Source organism: Dasypus novemcinctus, chromosome 10 (genome assembly GCF_030445035.2).
Source record: "Dasypus novemcinctus isolate mDasNov1 chromosome 10, mDasNov1.1.hap2, whole genome shotgun sequence".
NCBI classification, from domain to species: domain Eukaryota; kingdom Metazoa; phylum Chordata; class Mammalia; order Cingulata; family Dasypodidae; genus Dasypus; species Dasypus novemcinctus.
The window spans coordinates 121359854-121377086 of record NC_080682.1 but is presented as its reverse complement, the minus strand read 5'-3'; positions in this window follow the sequence as shown (position 1 = coordinate 121377086).

Below are 17233 nucleotides of genomic sequence, written 5' to 3'. Positions count from 1 at the left end.
TCTCTAGGGCAGGGGAGAAAATACAAAAGTCCCTATGATTTGGGTAGCTCTTTGTCCGTCAGAGGCTCTTGTCACTTATCCACGCCTTCATTCACTCATTTGTTCCATCACGGACGTGAATATGGCCCCTGCTCTGTGCCAGGCCCACTGGCCCTGCCTGTGGGTGGGAAAAGCAGGTGAGAGGCACGAGTGCCTGGGAGAGGCACCAATGGGGGAAAATGGCATGAGTGGGAAGCCAGCACAGGAAAGGCGATTAAGGAGAGAGTGGGCTGAATTTAATTACACTGTGAATGCGTTCCAAGCTCTCATTTCTTTACATTCAGGCTCTACCTGATTGAATGGTGGAGCCCTGGAGCGTATGTTCAAATGCCTTCTAAAATTAGCCTGAGCAGCCCCCTCGCCATCCACAATAGCGCTGCACCTGCCCTGCTGGCACTGCCCACACCTCCCCAGCGTTCCCGGCTTGGGAAGCAGGAGGTAGAGTGCCCGGTTCTAATCCCAGCTCTCGGGGGAGAAAGCCGGGACACTTGGGATAAGTGACTCACCCTTCTGTGTTTCCCTGTGTCCCAAGTAGACGCATCAGGAGTGGAACTGCTCTCCTGGGGACTTGGGGTGGGGAGCGGGGGGCACGCCCGCACACACGGGCACGTGGCTGCGCCTGGGAGCATCTGGCCCGATGGCCACGGTTCCACGTCCCTTCCACTTTCCATGCGCCTTCACGTCTCCTCCATTAGATCCTTAGAACACCTTCCCTTCAAGACGAGCGTCGATTCCCATCTTATTCCAAGAAAAGGAGGCCTCAGAGTCAGTCAGTCGGGAAGCTGACACTCAGGCCCAGGAGTGCTGCCAGGAATGCCCTCCCTCCCTCCCTCCTTTCCTTCCTCTCTCCCTCCCTCTCTCCCTTCTTTCCTTCCTTCCTTCCTTCCTCCGACACTCACTGCATACCTCTGAGTTCCAGCCTCACAGCAGCAATGAGAGCGGGGCCCGCAGGCAGAGAGCTGCTGCTGGTGGGAGAAGAGCAGCTGACGCTGGTGGACAGCAGGGGGCTGCGGAGCCGCAGAAGAGGGTCCTTCAGCGCAGCCTTGCCTGGCGGGGAGGGTGCTGGGGAAGGCTGGGGAGGGGGATGCCCGGGAACCCGCCCCCCCTGCTCTTCCCAGCACGCCCCGCAGCAGGAGGAGGGGGCTGGCGCTCAGCCTGCCCTGCAGCCCCTGGAATCCCCCCCCCCCCCCCCCCCGCAGGTCCTAGGCTGGGCTCTCCACTCCAGCTTCCTCAGTGTCTCCAGGGGCCCCCTGTCCAGGCTCAGGCCTGACCTCCGTTCCCCCCGGGAACCTTTGGGTGCTGAACAGGCGGCCCTGAGGATGGGGGGGGGGGGGTAATGTGCAAGAGCGTGCACATCTGTCTCCCTCTTAGCCTCAACTACTGGAAATGGCTGCTTGAACTTCTGGGAGAATTGATCCCTTTCCCTCCATGACATGCATGACATTTCTTTAGAGTTTCCTTTTTAGCTATGCTAGTTAGTGTTCCCCTACGCTATTAAAAACATTTTTTTGGATTCTGTTGGGTAAATGTCATGAGGTGAAAACGTTATCTTAACAGCTGGCCCAGAGTGCCTTTTAGGGAGGGAACTACCTTTGTGTTGGGAAAATACCTCGACAAGCATATAGGGTACCAATGGCTAAATGGACCTAGGAGAAAATAATTTCTTTTTGCTCTAGAAATGGAGAGGGATAAAACAGAGGAGAGAAGACTGAAAAAGAAAGGGGAAGAAACAGAGAGAATTAAGATTACACACACATGGGATGCAGATGTGGCTCAAGGGATTGGGCTCCGGTCTACCACATGGGAGGCCCCGGGATTGATGCCCAAGGCCTCCTGGTGAAGGCAAGCTGGCCCGCGCCGTGGGGAGCTGTTGCAGCAAGATGACGCAACGAAGAGAGATGAGCAGACACAGAAGAACACAAATGTGCAGCAAATGGACCAAGAGAGCAGACAGTGGGCACAAGGCAGGGAGGGAGATAAAATAATTAACTTAAAAAAAAAGATTCCATATACACAGTGAAATTCCTGGAGTTGGCTGGAGTCCAGGCCCTGACGCCACCGAGAGTTTAGTGCTGGGAAACTGCAGGGTTCGCGCAAGGGGACCTGAGGTCCAGCCTGAAAGTGGGTCTCTGCTCTGGTGCGTTCTCCGCTGCCCCCTCCAACTTGGGTGACCGCCACTACACCCTAAGTTGGGTTTTTGTGCAGCGCTCGTTGGAGATGTGTTTCCTGTCCCGGTTAGTGACGCAGAGGCCAAGGTGTCCCCAAGCACAAGAGCTGCTCTCACCCCCTGGGAACTTGCAGAAACCTTCGGGACACCGTAGGACTTCTTCAGGAAAAGAAGTGGGGCCCAAGTTGACGCGTGAGTTCAAATAAATGCTAAGCAATTAACCTAACAAAGTGACTGCGAGTGCTGGGACTAGAGGTCAATTGGAGGAAACAGTGGCGCGGCCCTGCCCAGGACCCAGACCAGCCCGAGGCTTTGCGACTCGGGCTCTCAGGCGCTGTCCCCTGGACTGGCTTCCTGGGGTCGCCGCGAGGAGCAGGCGCAGCCTGGGTGGCTGGAGGCAGTGCACGCGGTCGGCCCGGCTCGGAGGAGAGCGCTGGGCGGCGCGGGGAGACAGCAGGGCCGAGCCCGCCCCGGGCCCGCGGGCACCCTCCAGGCACCCAGCCTCTCCTGCCCTGCGGCCCGGGCCCTGTGGGCTCACGGAGGGAATTCCGCCCCGGCCTCCGCGGTCTCTCAGAACCCACCCTGAGCGCCCGCTGCCCCCCGCAGCGCTGCGCCGAGGAGGCCTCTGCAGCTGGCACTGGCTCTGCTCGGGCCTGTCCTCTCCCGCGGGTTTTCTCTGGTGGAGGAGGGGGGGTTGCAGGCTCTTTAGGAGAGAAGGGTAACGCCCCGACTGCGGTGCTCCCTGTGCGCTGTCATCCCCTGGGCCCACCCTGGCGGCACACACCCACCGAGAGGCGGCAGAAGACGCCCTGGCGGGGCTCCTCCTGCGTGGCCCGTGTCACACGCCCCGCGCGCGCGGCCGGGGTGGGAAGGGCGCTTCAGCTCCCCTACGACACACGGTCACACCGTCATCTCAAAGGCTCTTCCCTTCCAGGATGCACGGCGTGGCTGACACACGACACAAATGCATGAATGAGGGAGAAGCCTCCTCAGGCCCCTGTGTGTCTGAGCATAAAACCGACCATCTAAAGCCCCCTGATCAAGGGGCTCATGGATGCTAAAGGGACTCTGGCACCCACATGAGCCCTGACAACTCCCGACAGCCTTGGAAAGGGCAGTGCACGGTCCGGACGGACTGAGCCGAGAGCGGCGTCGCCCGCTGTGCGATTCCATTCCCAGGCTGCCTGAAGCGCAGACCATGAATCGCCGAGGCTTGAGCACGGGAACTGATTAGCTTACAGTTTGGAGGCCGAAAAAACGTCCGAGTCAGGCACGGTCAAGGCGGTGGTTTCCGACGACCAGCCGCTGTGACCCCCGGCTCCTCTGCGCGCGGCCAGGCCCGTGGCGTGCGGGCCCCCCTGCCCGTCCAGGCTTCGCTGCGCCCTGCTCCTTGCTCGCGCGGCTTTCTCTCTGTCTGTGTTCACCCCGTTCATAAAGGACTCCAGGAAGAGGATCGAGACCCTCCCTGAGTGAAGGACTCTCACCAAAACGCTCCACCTCCAAGGGGTCCACGCCCACGACTGGGCGGGGTGTAAGAACACCTTCTCCCGGGGCTCGCGCAGCTTCAGACCACCGTGCGGACAGCACCCAGGCCCACGCAGTCACCCAGCAGGAAAGGAAGGGCGTGGGGCGGAGCCCGAGAGGTTACCAGCGCACCTGCCGGCACATCTGGGCATCTTCCTTGCACCGGGTACCCCGAATCTCCCTCCAGGGCGCTCTCGTTTCCCAGGAGCGGCGCCCACCTCCCGCCAACCACCTGTCCACTCAGGTCAGAAGTGACAGGGACAGGTGGGCGGGTGCCATTTTGGAGGGTGGAGCTGGGTAAAGGGGGCAGGCAGGGTGGGGGGCCGTCCAGAGGACACATGCCTCCAGCCCCGGGCATCTCCGCATTGACCAGTGACCGAAGGGCCCAGGACTGGGGAAGCTGGCCACGCACCAGGACCCTGCTGGGCCAGGACTGCAACCCCTTCCCCTCCGAGCGCTTCGCCACCCCAGCAGAGACCATAGGGAGATAACTAACTGCTCCGGGAGCAGCGCGGAGCCCGGCTCTGGACCCAGTGTGCGTGAGGAGCCAGAGCCCGCGGGCGCGGGTGCCCTCTCCATCCCCCGCCCAGGGCGCCCCTGTGCTCCCAGGCCGGCCAGGGGCCCCCAAGGCGCCGGGAGCGGCGCCCAGCGCACTCGTGGAGAGCGAGTGCCACCTCGTGGCCACGCCTGGCGTGACCAGCCGGCGCCAGGAGACCCGGATCGACTGGTCAGCCCAGGGGCCTGGGGGTGTCCTCACCGCCTCTTCCAGCCACCCGCGCTCCATCCTGAGCCAGGCTGCGCTAGGGACCGTCCTTCTGGCATCTCGGCCCTATTAATTATGCGGATACGGGTAATGTCTACACCAACAATAACAACACTGTCCGTGAATTGGGAACTCACGGTGGGCCACCACTGAGCCAGGCTCAAGGGACTCAAAAACTAGCATGCGCAGTCCTTGCCTTCGAGGAGCTCCTCAGCCACTTAATTAGCCAAAGTCCAAGCTTTGATAAAAGATTCAATAAGCTGTGGGTGCGGATGAGGCAGCCACTTGTTGACCTTCAAGAGCTTAAAAAGGAGGCAGCATCGGGGCTGTGCAGGATGGACAAGCTTTCAGCATGCAACAAAGGTGGGCCTTTCCTTCCAAGCCAGGGACTGCCCAGGGCAAAGCCAGAGACCACTGAAAACACACGCAACAGGTTCAGGAAACAAGTGTGGCTGCAGAGTTGCTGCTGCTGTGTTTTGTTGGGTTCTTTTCGGGGGGTGAGGTGTGGTGGAGCAAGGAGAAATTCATTCAAAGGCTAACTTGGCATCCAGTTGGGGGTGCCCTGGAAGCCAAGCACTGGGTTTGAACCTTTCTCCTGAAGGCTAAGATAAACGGAATGCTTCGAAGCAAGGGAGTAACTGGGTTGATATTAAAAAGGTCTATTTGAAGAGGCAGGTGTACAGGGAGACTGGTTGGGGAGAATGGCTGTAGCGTTGCAGGGACAAGGTCATTCATTCAACATTCAGCAGACATTGGTAGCCTGTTATGGACTAGGCAGTGCTCGCACGGAAGGGGTGAGAGAGATGGACAGGTGCAGTGCATGGCGATACCATACAGGTTGAATCTCCACGACTCAACAGTCAGATGGCAAAGAAGTGACTTCCCACTATTGTTGTGACATTGAAATGATTGTTTAATCAGTACAAAAGCATTCAAAATAATGTTGAAAAAACCTGAGGGAGACCCTTAGGATGAAGGCTCTATAGACGCCTAAAATTGCCTCTCTGAAACTTTAAACTGTCTGTAATTAATAGGGGTTACTTCGCCAGTTTGAGGAATGAATACGTCATATCCTTTCATTATTTCAGTTGATTACTCTTACAATCAAAAGTCCAATAACTAGAAACTTTCAGGACCTGGGGATATGGCAGTAAATGAAAACAAAGATGTCATCCTTGTGGAGTTTATTGTCCAACAGGGGGAGATAGTCAAGCAGTAGACATAATAAATAAGTAAATGATGAGCATATTTAAGCTTGGTACGTGTTATGGATAAAACGAAAGAAGGAGAGCTGGTTAAGGGGGTGCTTGGGGTGACAGCTTATAAGGCTGAGCAAAGCCTTGACAGTCACAGACACAGGGGTAACCTGGAACCACTTTAACAAACAGTTGGTATCTAATAAACGTGGAGACATAACATGCCCTGTGTTCCAGGGACTCCACTCCTGGGTGTCTAACCCACAGGAAAGCCTGTGCACAGGCATCGGGAGACTCGATGCGAATGTTAACAGTGGCATTTTTATAGTAGCTCCAAGCAGGAAACAAACCTTGTCCACGGTATGTGTGGAAGACGAAAAGGCACAAATTACAGTTACACATGATAATAAATCTAAATTTGAGAGTAAGAAGCCAAAAGAATGCAATTGTATAACTGTATTTACATAAAGTTCCATCACTAGGCAATGTAATCTCCAGTGCTTAGGAATGCATGTTAAGAACAAAATAACAGTGATTATTTCTGAAGGCAGGTAAGGGCTATGATTGCAAAAGGGTCTAAGATTGGCTTTTTGGGTGCTGGCAACATTCTATTTCTTAATTTTGGTAGATAATACACAATTACTTGTTTTGTGATACGTCCCTGAACTGTACCTTCTTTGGAGCGGGGAGGAGTTTGAATGCAATTTTTTACATTGTTTCAGGTAAGAAGGAGGTAAATCTAGTTCTTATTCTAAATTGCCTGCAAGTAAATATCAAAACCATTTTTTTTTTTTAAAGGTTTTTATTTCAATGGTATATGATGGCCTCTAAAGGAAGGTAGTAAAGATGCCATTTTTTGGGAGGTCCTGTTGTATTCCAGAAGACCTTAAACTTTCAATTCTCGGAAACCTGTGCTCAAATTCCAGTATTATCTTGGACAAATTACCTTTCTGATTCCCAGCTCCCTAACTGGTAAAATAGAACTAAATACCTAACTCATAAGGTATGAAGTTTGAATATGATATAAACAATCTGCCATGTATCAGACATAGTTCATAAATTTTGGTTTCCTTCTTTTTCCCTGAAAATGAACATTAGTGGAAATGATTTGTTAGGGTCCTACCTGCATTAATAAAGTCATCCCAAACTTTCCCTCCCTCTAATGTCGAAGATCCTCACTGTTACAGAAAATCTTTTTTTTCAATTGTAATATGCTATTGTGAAGCCAGACAGAGTGTAATTCTGGGAAAACTGCCCGTGATTTTTTTTTACCCTGCGAAACTGAGTGGGAAGAGAGAGCTTTGTGTCCTGCCCAGTCTACTTCTGGTTTGGATTTGGCAGTTTGTTTTTGTTGCTTTTTTTAAGTGGGGAAGAATCCAGAATTCCAGCCTTGTTCAGGAAAAGAAAACAAATGAAACAGATGAGAAATTATTTCTCTAAGCCCTAAAGCCAAACCAGCTCCAATAGCTGTTGGGATGGTGGTAGAAGCCAATTTTCTGGAGTATTTACAAAATCATTTGTAATGATAACTTTTTCCAGACCTTTATAGGGACAACTGAGGATAGATTTTTCGTCTGCTGACTCCATAAAATTAGCATGCCTTCACTAGGCAGTGGCTGGGAACAGCACACCCCACCCCAAGCCCAATCCCCGTATAAAGGCCCAACTCAGGCCCTGGGGTGGAGGCAAAGCTGTGGCTTCTGCACTTCAAATATGTACCACAACCTTAAAGAGCAACAGCGAAGACACGGTCAATTAGATTCCAGGGAAATGTGTTTTAAGGCTGCTGCAGGAGGACAGAGACAAAGGCTCAAACCTGCAAAGAGGAGATGGCTGAACATGTCAAGGTACACGCCGTAAAGAGGAGGGGAGAAAGGCATTCGAAGCCGAGGGAGGGAGAGAAATAGATGAGAGGGAGGCACGGAGTGCGTCAATTAGGAAAGCGTTCGGCTCCAAGCACCACAACCCTTCACTCACGGCGCCTTACACCAGACAGGTTTGCTGTTCTCCCGGCGCTCACAGGCTCATGCTGGCTGACATGGATTCAGGGCTTAAGAGTGTTCTCCAGGAGCAGGTTGTTTCTACTTCAGCATGGTAGTTTTTATTCTTGTGCTTTTCATCTCATGTCTGCAAGAGTTTCGCAAGGATCCAGATCCCTTTAACTACTACTAGAGCACTGAACAAGGAAAAAAAAAAGCGCGGAAGGGGCTTTCCTTTCATCCTGTCATCCAGGAAGAAAAGCCTTCCCAGATTTTTCACCGTTTCTATTGCCTCAAGCTAGGTCACAAGACCACCTTTAGCCGAAACGCTGGTTGTAGCTGGTAGGGAAAGGAGTGCAGGCGTGGCCTCAGACAAGCAGGGCCCATTCCCTGGGGGGTGCGTTGTGCTGCCTTGAAATCAGAGTTCTATCAGCAATGAAGAAGTAAACAGACACAAGGTCAGCACTTAACAATGCCGCAATCCCACCGCTGAACTTCAATTCAAATTCTGTGAAGAGTGTGTAAATAAAAACAGTGGCTGCCCAGATGACACAATTAGCCCTCTAGATTTGCAGACTTACTTTTCCTTCCATCTTGGGTCTTACTTAGCAGTACACCTCAGCAATTTGAAAGCAAGAGGCTTTCCAAACTTGCAAACGCAAACTGAGATGCAAGCGAATTTCTCCCCGCAGTTTCGCAGATTTTACCTGTATTACAAATCAGATTTCAGAAGGAAGAAATGAGAAATCCTCTCCAGATAAATACTCTCTGAAAATATTGTCAACGTAATGAGGAAATACCTACTGTCTTGTCTTAAGCATCACAAGATGATCCAATTTTGCCAAAGGCATTGTTGAAACTTTAGACCAAGGCAAAGGACCTGCCAGTCCACACCAGGTCTGACCCTTTATATTTGTGCTGCTGCGTGCGGCATGGCCCCGGCCTTCGCAGCTCCACTGCAGAAGCCCGCCTCTCCCCCTGCATACTGTGTTTCACCGTGCCTGGCTGGGCCGTGTTCAGCTGTCACATGCCGCCTGACTCTAGATAATTCCGCTTTAACTGAATCCCTCCAGCTCACTTCGGAAGCTCAACGGGAGGCACGTGAGGAGCGACAACTTTCTCCTGGACTCAGTGACATGCTTTCCGTCTCCCACCCAAGAGTCAAGCCAGGCTGTGCTCGGGCTGCACGGCTGCCGAGTCGTCACCCCCAGTTTCCCCTGAAATAAGAGGGAAATAAATATCTCTTCCTCCCTCAAGGGCTGCAACTGAAGAAATAAATGGCAGGAAAGCACAGGCTGGGGAAAGTCAAGAAAGAAACAGGAGCGAGAGAGAGGCTTGAAAGGTGTGTTCAGGGCTTCTTCTCGCCGTCCCTTTGGCACCGCACAGCCATCAATCAACCGCAGGGTATACGTCACACTTTACACCCTTCTAGGCCTTTGCCACCCATCCCTTTTTATAGCGTTATGGTCTTATATGAAAAGAAAATCCATATAAGGGCTTACTGACTGAGAAGAGTTTAACAGACATACAGGAAATGGGCCTCAGAGGTCACGTGGTCCAGATGAAGGGCCCGAGGGACGTGATGCTACAGGGTAACTTCAACTAGCGTGGGCCCCCAGGCGCGCCTGGGGGAGCCGGGACTCCCACCGAGGGACGCTGGCTGGGCGGGCCGGGAAGGCACGCTGGGTGCGCCTGGCCTCTGCGCCAAGACGAAGGCACATCTGTTACCTGCAGCCTGGCTTTTCTGACGTGACTAGAGTGCCATGCTGCACTATAGGAGACAGGGGTACAAACTGAGCAGAAAGCCGATGGGCAGTAATGCAAGCTGCAGTGCTTTGAGAAAGTTGCATCCAGCCCTGATAACTCTATTTTTGACCAGACGGTAGGTGTGTCTGGGCTAATTACTGTATTATTAGTGTCTGCAAGGACAAAGGATAAAGCCCAGTACATTACTCATTTAGGATACATTTGGGGAAGAGAAGATGGAAGGGACGTGGAGAAAGCAAAAGGAAATAGGAAATGCGTTCTTGTCCCTTCCATCTAGACACACATTCCAGAGTCAAGTGATGGGATAGAGTAGAGAAGAAGAGATTGACTGTCCTGGACTTAAAGGCCCTACATACAGACAAACATCTTTCCACATCTGTGAAGTCATCTTCCACATCAACCTAAGAAATGCAGAGTCACGTAAAAAAAATCACTGACCCTGGAAACGTTTACTCCACTTTCATGATACCTCTAGAGCCCCCCAACTGACCAGCTGGCCTCCAAGGTCACGACAGAGCTCATGGATCCAAGGAGCACAGTTAGCACAAGCAGCAAGCAGCGGCAGGGTGAGGGGCACAGGGAAAAGGAGGCAGAGGGGCAAGAAGAGGCCAGGCATCAATATTCCAAGGCTGGGAAGCAGACAGGAAAGAGTTGGGACAGGGATGGGGAGAAGGGAAAAAAGAGGGAGAGAGAGAACAAGAAAGGAGAGAGGGCACATCAAAGAGCAGGAGAGAGGGCAGCCGAGGTGGCTCAAGTGACTGGGCCTCCACCTGCCATATGGGAGGACCCAGGTTCAATCCCTGGTGAAAAAAAAAAAGTGTGCGCACGGCAAGCCAGTGCCCATGTGGTGAGTCGGTGCCCATGCAAGAGAGTCACGCAGCAAGATGATGACGCAACAAAAGATAGGCTAAGGGGAGAGTCAAAGTGAAGCACAGCACAGACCAGGAACTGCGGTGGCGGAATTGACAGGGAACCTCTCTCCACATCAGAGGTCCCCAGGATCGAATCCCAGTGAATCCTAGAGGAGAAAGAGAAGACAAAAATAGAAATAGATACAGAAGATCACACAGCGAATGGCCACAGACAGCAAAAATCAGCAGGGAGGTGGGGTTGTGAAGGGGAAGGGGGAGGGAGAGGGAAAAAAAAGGGGAGGAGAGCGGTTTCCAAGAGGAGATATCAATTCTGTATTCCAATTCAAAAATCACTCACTGTACTGGGTTGAATAGTGTGCCCCCAAAATTTGTGTCCACTAGAACCTGTGAATATGATCTTATTATGGAAATAGGGTCTTTGCAGAAGCCGTCAAGTTAAGATAATTTCATACTGAATTAGAGTGGACCCTAAATCAATGTGGCTGGTATCCCTAGAAAAAGGAAATTTGAACCCCGAGACGTAAACACAGGTAGAAGACCATGTGACGATGGAGGCAGAGGCTGGGTGGTGAATCTACAGCCACGGCATGCCAAGGACTGTGGGCAAGCCAACAGAAGCTAGGAAGGGGGGAAGGGTCCTCCCCAGAGCCTCCCAAGAGAGCGTGGCCCTGGTGACAACTTGATTTCAGACTTCTAACCTATAGAACTGTGAGAGAATAAATTTCTGTTGTGTTAAGCCACTAAGTTTTGGGTACTTGATTACAGCAGCCTTTTCTCCCAATGTAAAATAGCACACATTCTTATTCACCACAGCTGTAAGCGTAAAACCACTCACTCTTTGGATACATGCTACATCATGGCCAAGGTCCTGACCCTCCTCTGCTTCAAGAAGTCACACACAAATTCAGTCTCATGTCTGCGGTGCTACCCTCTTCACAACTGCAGAGATATTACAAAGTGACCTCAGGCTACAGCCTGAAACAAAAACCTAGGTGAACAAGGGCCCCATATCCTAGCTTGAGGGAAGTACCCCCAGTCCTAGAGGCCACTTTGACACCCTGGTCTCAGGGTCACCTGCACTCCTTTCTTTACTAATTCCACAGGAAGGAACTGCTGGGCTAGATAAAGCACCAGAGTACAGGGCGCGGGGGCAGGGAATGAGCAAGAGGCTCCTGCGCCTCCACAGTCAAGGCACTCTGATTACTCATCAGATTTTCAGTCCTGCCCTGCAGATCACCTTCATTTCTTATTATTTTCACTTATGTCTTTTTCTTGGTCACTTATTTTCAGTTACCTCAACTCTATCTGAAAATGAATACTGGGGAGAAAAAAGCAAAAGGTTAAAGTGGTAAGAGAGATGAATTTTATCAGGCATCTTAGCAAGATCACAATACAGAAATTAATTCTTTTGCCCTGTGGAGCAAAAGCCATCCATGGAAAAATGACTTTGTTGCTATTAGACTACCTTCTTATATACATAAAAATAAATCACAGGGGAAAAATCAAAAACTCTCTGGGATTAACGGTTTTTCTGCTCCAAAGGCAGAAAGAACTTCTTGGTCACTTCTTCCAGGGATCACTTTTCCTCTCTCTAGCCCTTCCAAGACCATGACCACAGGAGAAGATACGACCCAGGCAAGTAGAAGCTCCTTTAGAGTAAAGGAAATAAATGTTTCATACTTATGCCATAGTATAGGATTTAGAAACTCCTTGGATGTGATAAAATATAAGCAGAAACAATTCTGTCAGTGTGATGATTAGATTGTTGTATCAATTGGCCAAGTTATGGCCAAGGTTATGGTTGTTTGGTCAAGCAAGCCCTGGCCTGATTTTTACTGTGAGGACATTCCATGGACTTTAATCATCAGTAAGTTGATTGCATCTATGGCTGATTATATCTACAATCAACTGAGGAGATCAACAATGAGGGATATCTCATCCAATCAGCTGATGACTTTGAAAGAGTGATGATTTCATCAGCAGAAGAGAAAATTTCCATCTCTGTAGTCAACCAGCGTCTCCTGGAGAATCCATCATAAATCTTCATCAGAGTACCCAACCTGCAACCTTTCCTATGGAATGTGGACTTGTGCATCTCCACAGTTGCATGAGACAATTTTTATAAAAGCTCTTAATTTTACAGGTAACCATTTCCCTAGAGACCCTGACAAATATTGCTTTGGAACCAGGAATGGTTGTTGAAAAACAGAATCTTAAGGATGAGATTTCTGAATTGGCTCTGGGGTTTTTGTAATTGATTCTCTACTCTGATTAGATTCAAAGGCAATAATGACTCTACTTCTGATAATCAAGATGGCACTGATAGTCTGTGGTGTGAGTTGGCAAAATGACCAGTGGATACAGCTACTCAAATGCTTTTAAGGGGCAAGTTCTGAATGAGAATGTTTCTGACACCTCAACAGATTTGAGTGTTGAAAGGTATAAGGATATTGGCCAACTGCTCCTAAATACACTGGGTACTATTATAAAAGAAAGGGCTGAGCTGAAGGCTTCAAATTTGCAACTTAAGTTCTGCATGAAGCACATGAAAGTTTCTATGTGTGCTCTGAAAGACCATCTTATTTTGTGTAGCTGCAAACATGAGATTTGTTAAAACCAGACCCAGAGTCTCTGTGTCTGAATTACAACTAAATTCCCAACCTTGCAGGGTGTCTGCTGTTAAAGCGAGGACATTGATTGGAAAGGAATTCCCATTCCTTTGTGAAAACTGGAATGTGGGCATATGTGTTGATAATGATGTAGTGGGGACACTGAAACCCTAGATTCTGCTGAGTCTTTAGCAGATTAACCTTTAATGGTCTGCCCAGAGTAAAGAGCTACCCCACCTCCGGTCTGCTCTGAGGAACTTGCCATTCAACCTCCACCCAAAGAAGCTGACCATGCTGCGCCCCATAAGCCTGTAACTGCTTTCCCTGAGCAAACAGCCTCAGTCCTCTGGAGAGACTAATCCTGCTTCACCAGATGAAAGTGCAATGGAGTGCCTGAGGTGAGTGGCTTGCAAGAACCTTGTTAAGTCTTCTTATGACCTCCCCCCCCCCAACACACACAACTACCCATCTTTTCTTCCAGCCCTATAACTAGACTAAGTCCCAAGAGGCCCCAAAATGTGAGGTACAAATGTGACCATGAGTAGTTTTCCAATTTATATAGAGAGAATTAGGGAATATGTGTGGAAATATTAAGGGTATGGGATAATGGTAGATGGACTATAAAGCACAATCAGGCTGAATTTATGGATATGGGCCCACTAAGCAGAAATTTTGGATTCAGTATTGTAGCTTGAGGGGTTAGCAAGGGCTCTAACAGTTTGTTCAGGTAGTTGGCTGAAACATGGATCAAAGGTGGCCAACATTACCTGAGGTCAAAATGCCAGAACTTGCCAGGGTACAATGTAGATAAGGGGATCCAAAGGCTTAATGAGATTGGAATGCTAGAGTTGACTTATCATGTAAGACCTGCCCACTCACTCCAGGAGTGTTCAGAGGACACAACTTTCAGCAGGACTGTGAGGAATAAATTTGTGAGACTAACTCCATCTTCCTTGAAGAACTGTGGATGCTCTTCTTTGTAGGTCAGATATTACCCTTGGGAACTGCTGTCACTGAACAGGGATCCTTAAAAACTATGGGGATGATTCAGATCCCAGGTTGGCAGAAGACAAGTGGCAGTACTTAATCCCAAAGATAAGCGTGGCTACCACAGTGGACAGCAGACTCAACACAGCAATCAATAGTCTGATTCACAGAGACCTAGTGCACTGGCAAGTAGATCATGGGATAACCAGAAGTAAAGTAGATGGGTAGTCTACTAAATTCTCGATCTGAATAAGCAGAAGACTTCTAGGTCAAATGAACAAAAGTCTAATTTGAATTACTAAAACAGAATCAAAGCTCCTTAATCAATTCCCAGACTTGAGACAGTTTTACAAAAACAGAGCCTCTTGAATGAGGGTAAGGCTGAGTTCCCTTGGGGAAGGATCCTGTTACACTGTCAAACATTTATACTGTTAATCTTCCTCTTAGCCTTTCCCAAAGAGACCTATGGGCTTTTATCAGAGTAACAGTGCATTGGGGAAAAGGAAATGATCAGGCATTTGGGGGATTTTTAAATACTAGCTCAGAAGCAACATTAATGCCAGGACACTCAAAACATCACTGTGATCCACCAATCAAAGTATGGGTTTTTGGATCAATGCAGTTTTAGCTCAGGTCTGTTTCACAGTGGGTCCAGTGGGTCTCCAGACTCATTCTGTGGTTATTTCCCGAGTTCCAGAATGTATAATTGGAATAGACATACTCAGCAATTGGTACAATAACTACATTGGTTCCCTGACTTGTGGAGTGAGATTATGGTAGGAAAGGTCAAATGGAAGATACTAGAACTACTCCTCCCTAACAAAATAGTAAATCAAAAGTAATATTGGAGGGTGGATGTGGCTCAGTGGTTGAATGCCTGCTTCCCATGTATGAGGTCCTGGGTTCAATCTCTGGTACCTCCTTTAAAAAATAGTAAAAAGATAATACTGAATCCTGGAGGGATTGCAGAGATCAGTGCCACCATCAAGGACTTGAAGGATGTGGGGTGTTGATTCCCATCTCATCCATATTCAACTCTCCTATTTGGCCTGTGCAGAAAACAGATGGATCTTGGAGGATAACATTGGATTATTATAAACTTGACCAGGTAGTTACTCCAATTCCAGTTTGCTGTTCCAGGTGTGGTATCATTGCTTAAGCAAATCAATACATCCCCTGGTAGTTGGCAAATGCTTTTTTCTCAATTGCTGTGAGTAAAGACCACCAGAAACAATTTGCTTTCAACTGGCAAGGCCAGCAATACACCTTCATTGATCTACCTCAGGAGTATAACAACTCTCCAGCCCTATGTCAGAACCTAGTTCTGCAGGAATCTTTATTGTCTCTCCCGCCCACAAAACATCACACTAGTCCATTATATTGATGATATCATGTTGATTGGGCCTAGTGAGCAGGAAGTAGCAACTACTCTAGACTTATTGGTAAGGCATTTAGAAGAGGACGAGAGTACAACAAAAAATACAGGGGCATTCCACCTCAGGAAATTTCTAGGTATCCAGTGGTGTGGGCATGTCAAGATATCCCTTCTAAAGTGAAGGATAAGCTGTTGAATCTGGTCCCTCCTACAACCAAAACAACATAATTTCTAGTTGGCCTCTTTGGATTTTGGAGACAACATATTCCTCATTTGTGTGTGCTACTCTGGCCTATTTCTGAGTGGCCAGAAAACCTGCTAATTTAGAGTGGGGCCTAGAACAAAAGAAGGCTCTGCAACAAGTCCAGGCAGCTGTGTAAGCTGCTCTGCCACTTGGGCCATATGATCCAGCAGACCCAATGATGTTGGAAGTGTCAGTGACAAACAGAGATGCCATTCTGGACCCTTTGGCAAACCCCTATAGAATAACAGCACATACCCTTAGGATTTTGGAGCAAAGCCATGTTATCTTCTGCAGATAACTAGTCTCCTTTTGAGACACAACTTTTGGCCTGCTACTGGGCCTCAGTAAAGTCTAAATGCTTAACCATGGGCCACCAAGTTACCATGAGACCTGAGTTGTTTTTCATAAGCTGGGTATTGTCTGACCCACCAAACCATAAATTTGGGCATACAAAGCAGCACCCCATTGTAAAATGGAAACGGCAAATACAAGACAGGGCTAGAGCAGGTCCTGAACACACAAAATAAATTGCATGAAAAAGTGGCCCAAATGCCCTTGGCATCCACTCCTGCCACATTATCTTCTCTTTCCCAGCCTACAGATATAGCTTCTTGGGGATCTGCTTATAACCAATTGACTAAGGAAGGGAAAACTTGGGCCTGTTTTACTGAGGATTCTGCACAATATCTAGGTACCATGAAAAGTGGACAGCTGCAGTACTGCAGTCCGTTTCTGGAATATCCCTGAAGGACAGTGGTAAGAGGAAATCCTCCCAGTGGGCAGAACTTCCAGCAGTGTAGCTGGTTGTTGATTTTGTTTGGAAGGAGAAATGGCCAGAGGTACATTTGTATCCTGATTCATGGGCTGTCACCAATGCTTTGGCTGGACCATCAGGGTGTTGGAAGGAACATAACTAGAAAATTGGTGATAGAGATGTCTGGGGAAAAGGTATGTGGATAGATTTTTCTGAGTGGGCAAAGGACCAGAGCGTGACTTCAGCAGAGGAAGATTCGACCCATTCTGTGGATAACATTGGTCCCTTTCCCAGTTACTCCTACCATTCCCCAGTGGGTTCATGGACAAAGTGGCCATGGTGGGAGCAACACGGACTTCCACTCACCACGGCCAACGTGGCTTCAGCCACTATTGAGTGCCCAAGCTGCCAGAAGCAGAGACTAACACTCAGTCTGCGATACGGCACCATTCCCTGAGGTGATCAGCCTACTACCTGGTGTCAGGTTAATTATATTGGACCACTTCCATCAAAGGGGCACCAATTAGTTCTAACTGGATTAGTCACATATTTTGGAGATGGGTTTGCCCTCCCTGCATGCAGTGCTTCTTCCAAAACTACCATCTGCCGACTTACAAAATGCTTTATCTACCGTCATGGTATTCCACACAGCATTGCTTCTGATTAAGGAACACATTTCATAGGAAATGATGTGCAGCTCATGGAATTCACTGGTCATACCACATTCCCCATCATCCTGAAGCAGCTGGATTAGAATAGTGGAATGGCCTTCCGAAGACAAACAGGGACAACTAGATGGCAATACTTTGCAGAGACGAGACAATGTTCTCCAGCAAGTCATATATGCTCTAAATCAGTGTCCACTCTATGGTGCTTGCGGCAGTTTGATATTTATGAATGCCAAAAAAACAGAAAAATTATGTTTTAAATTGGTCTGTTCCTCTGGGCATGATTCCC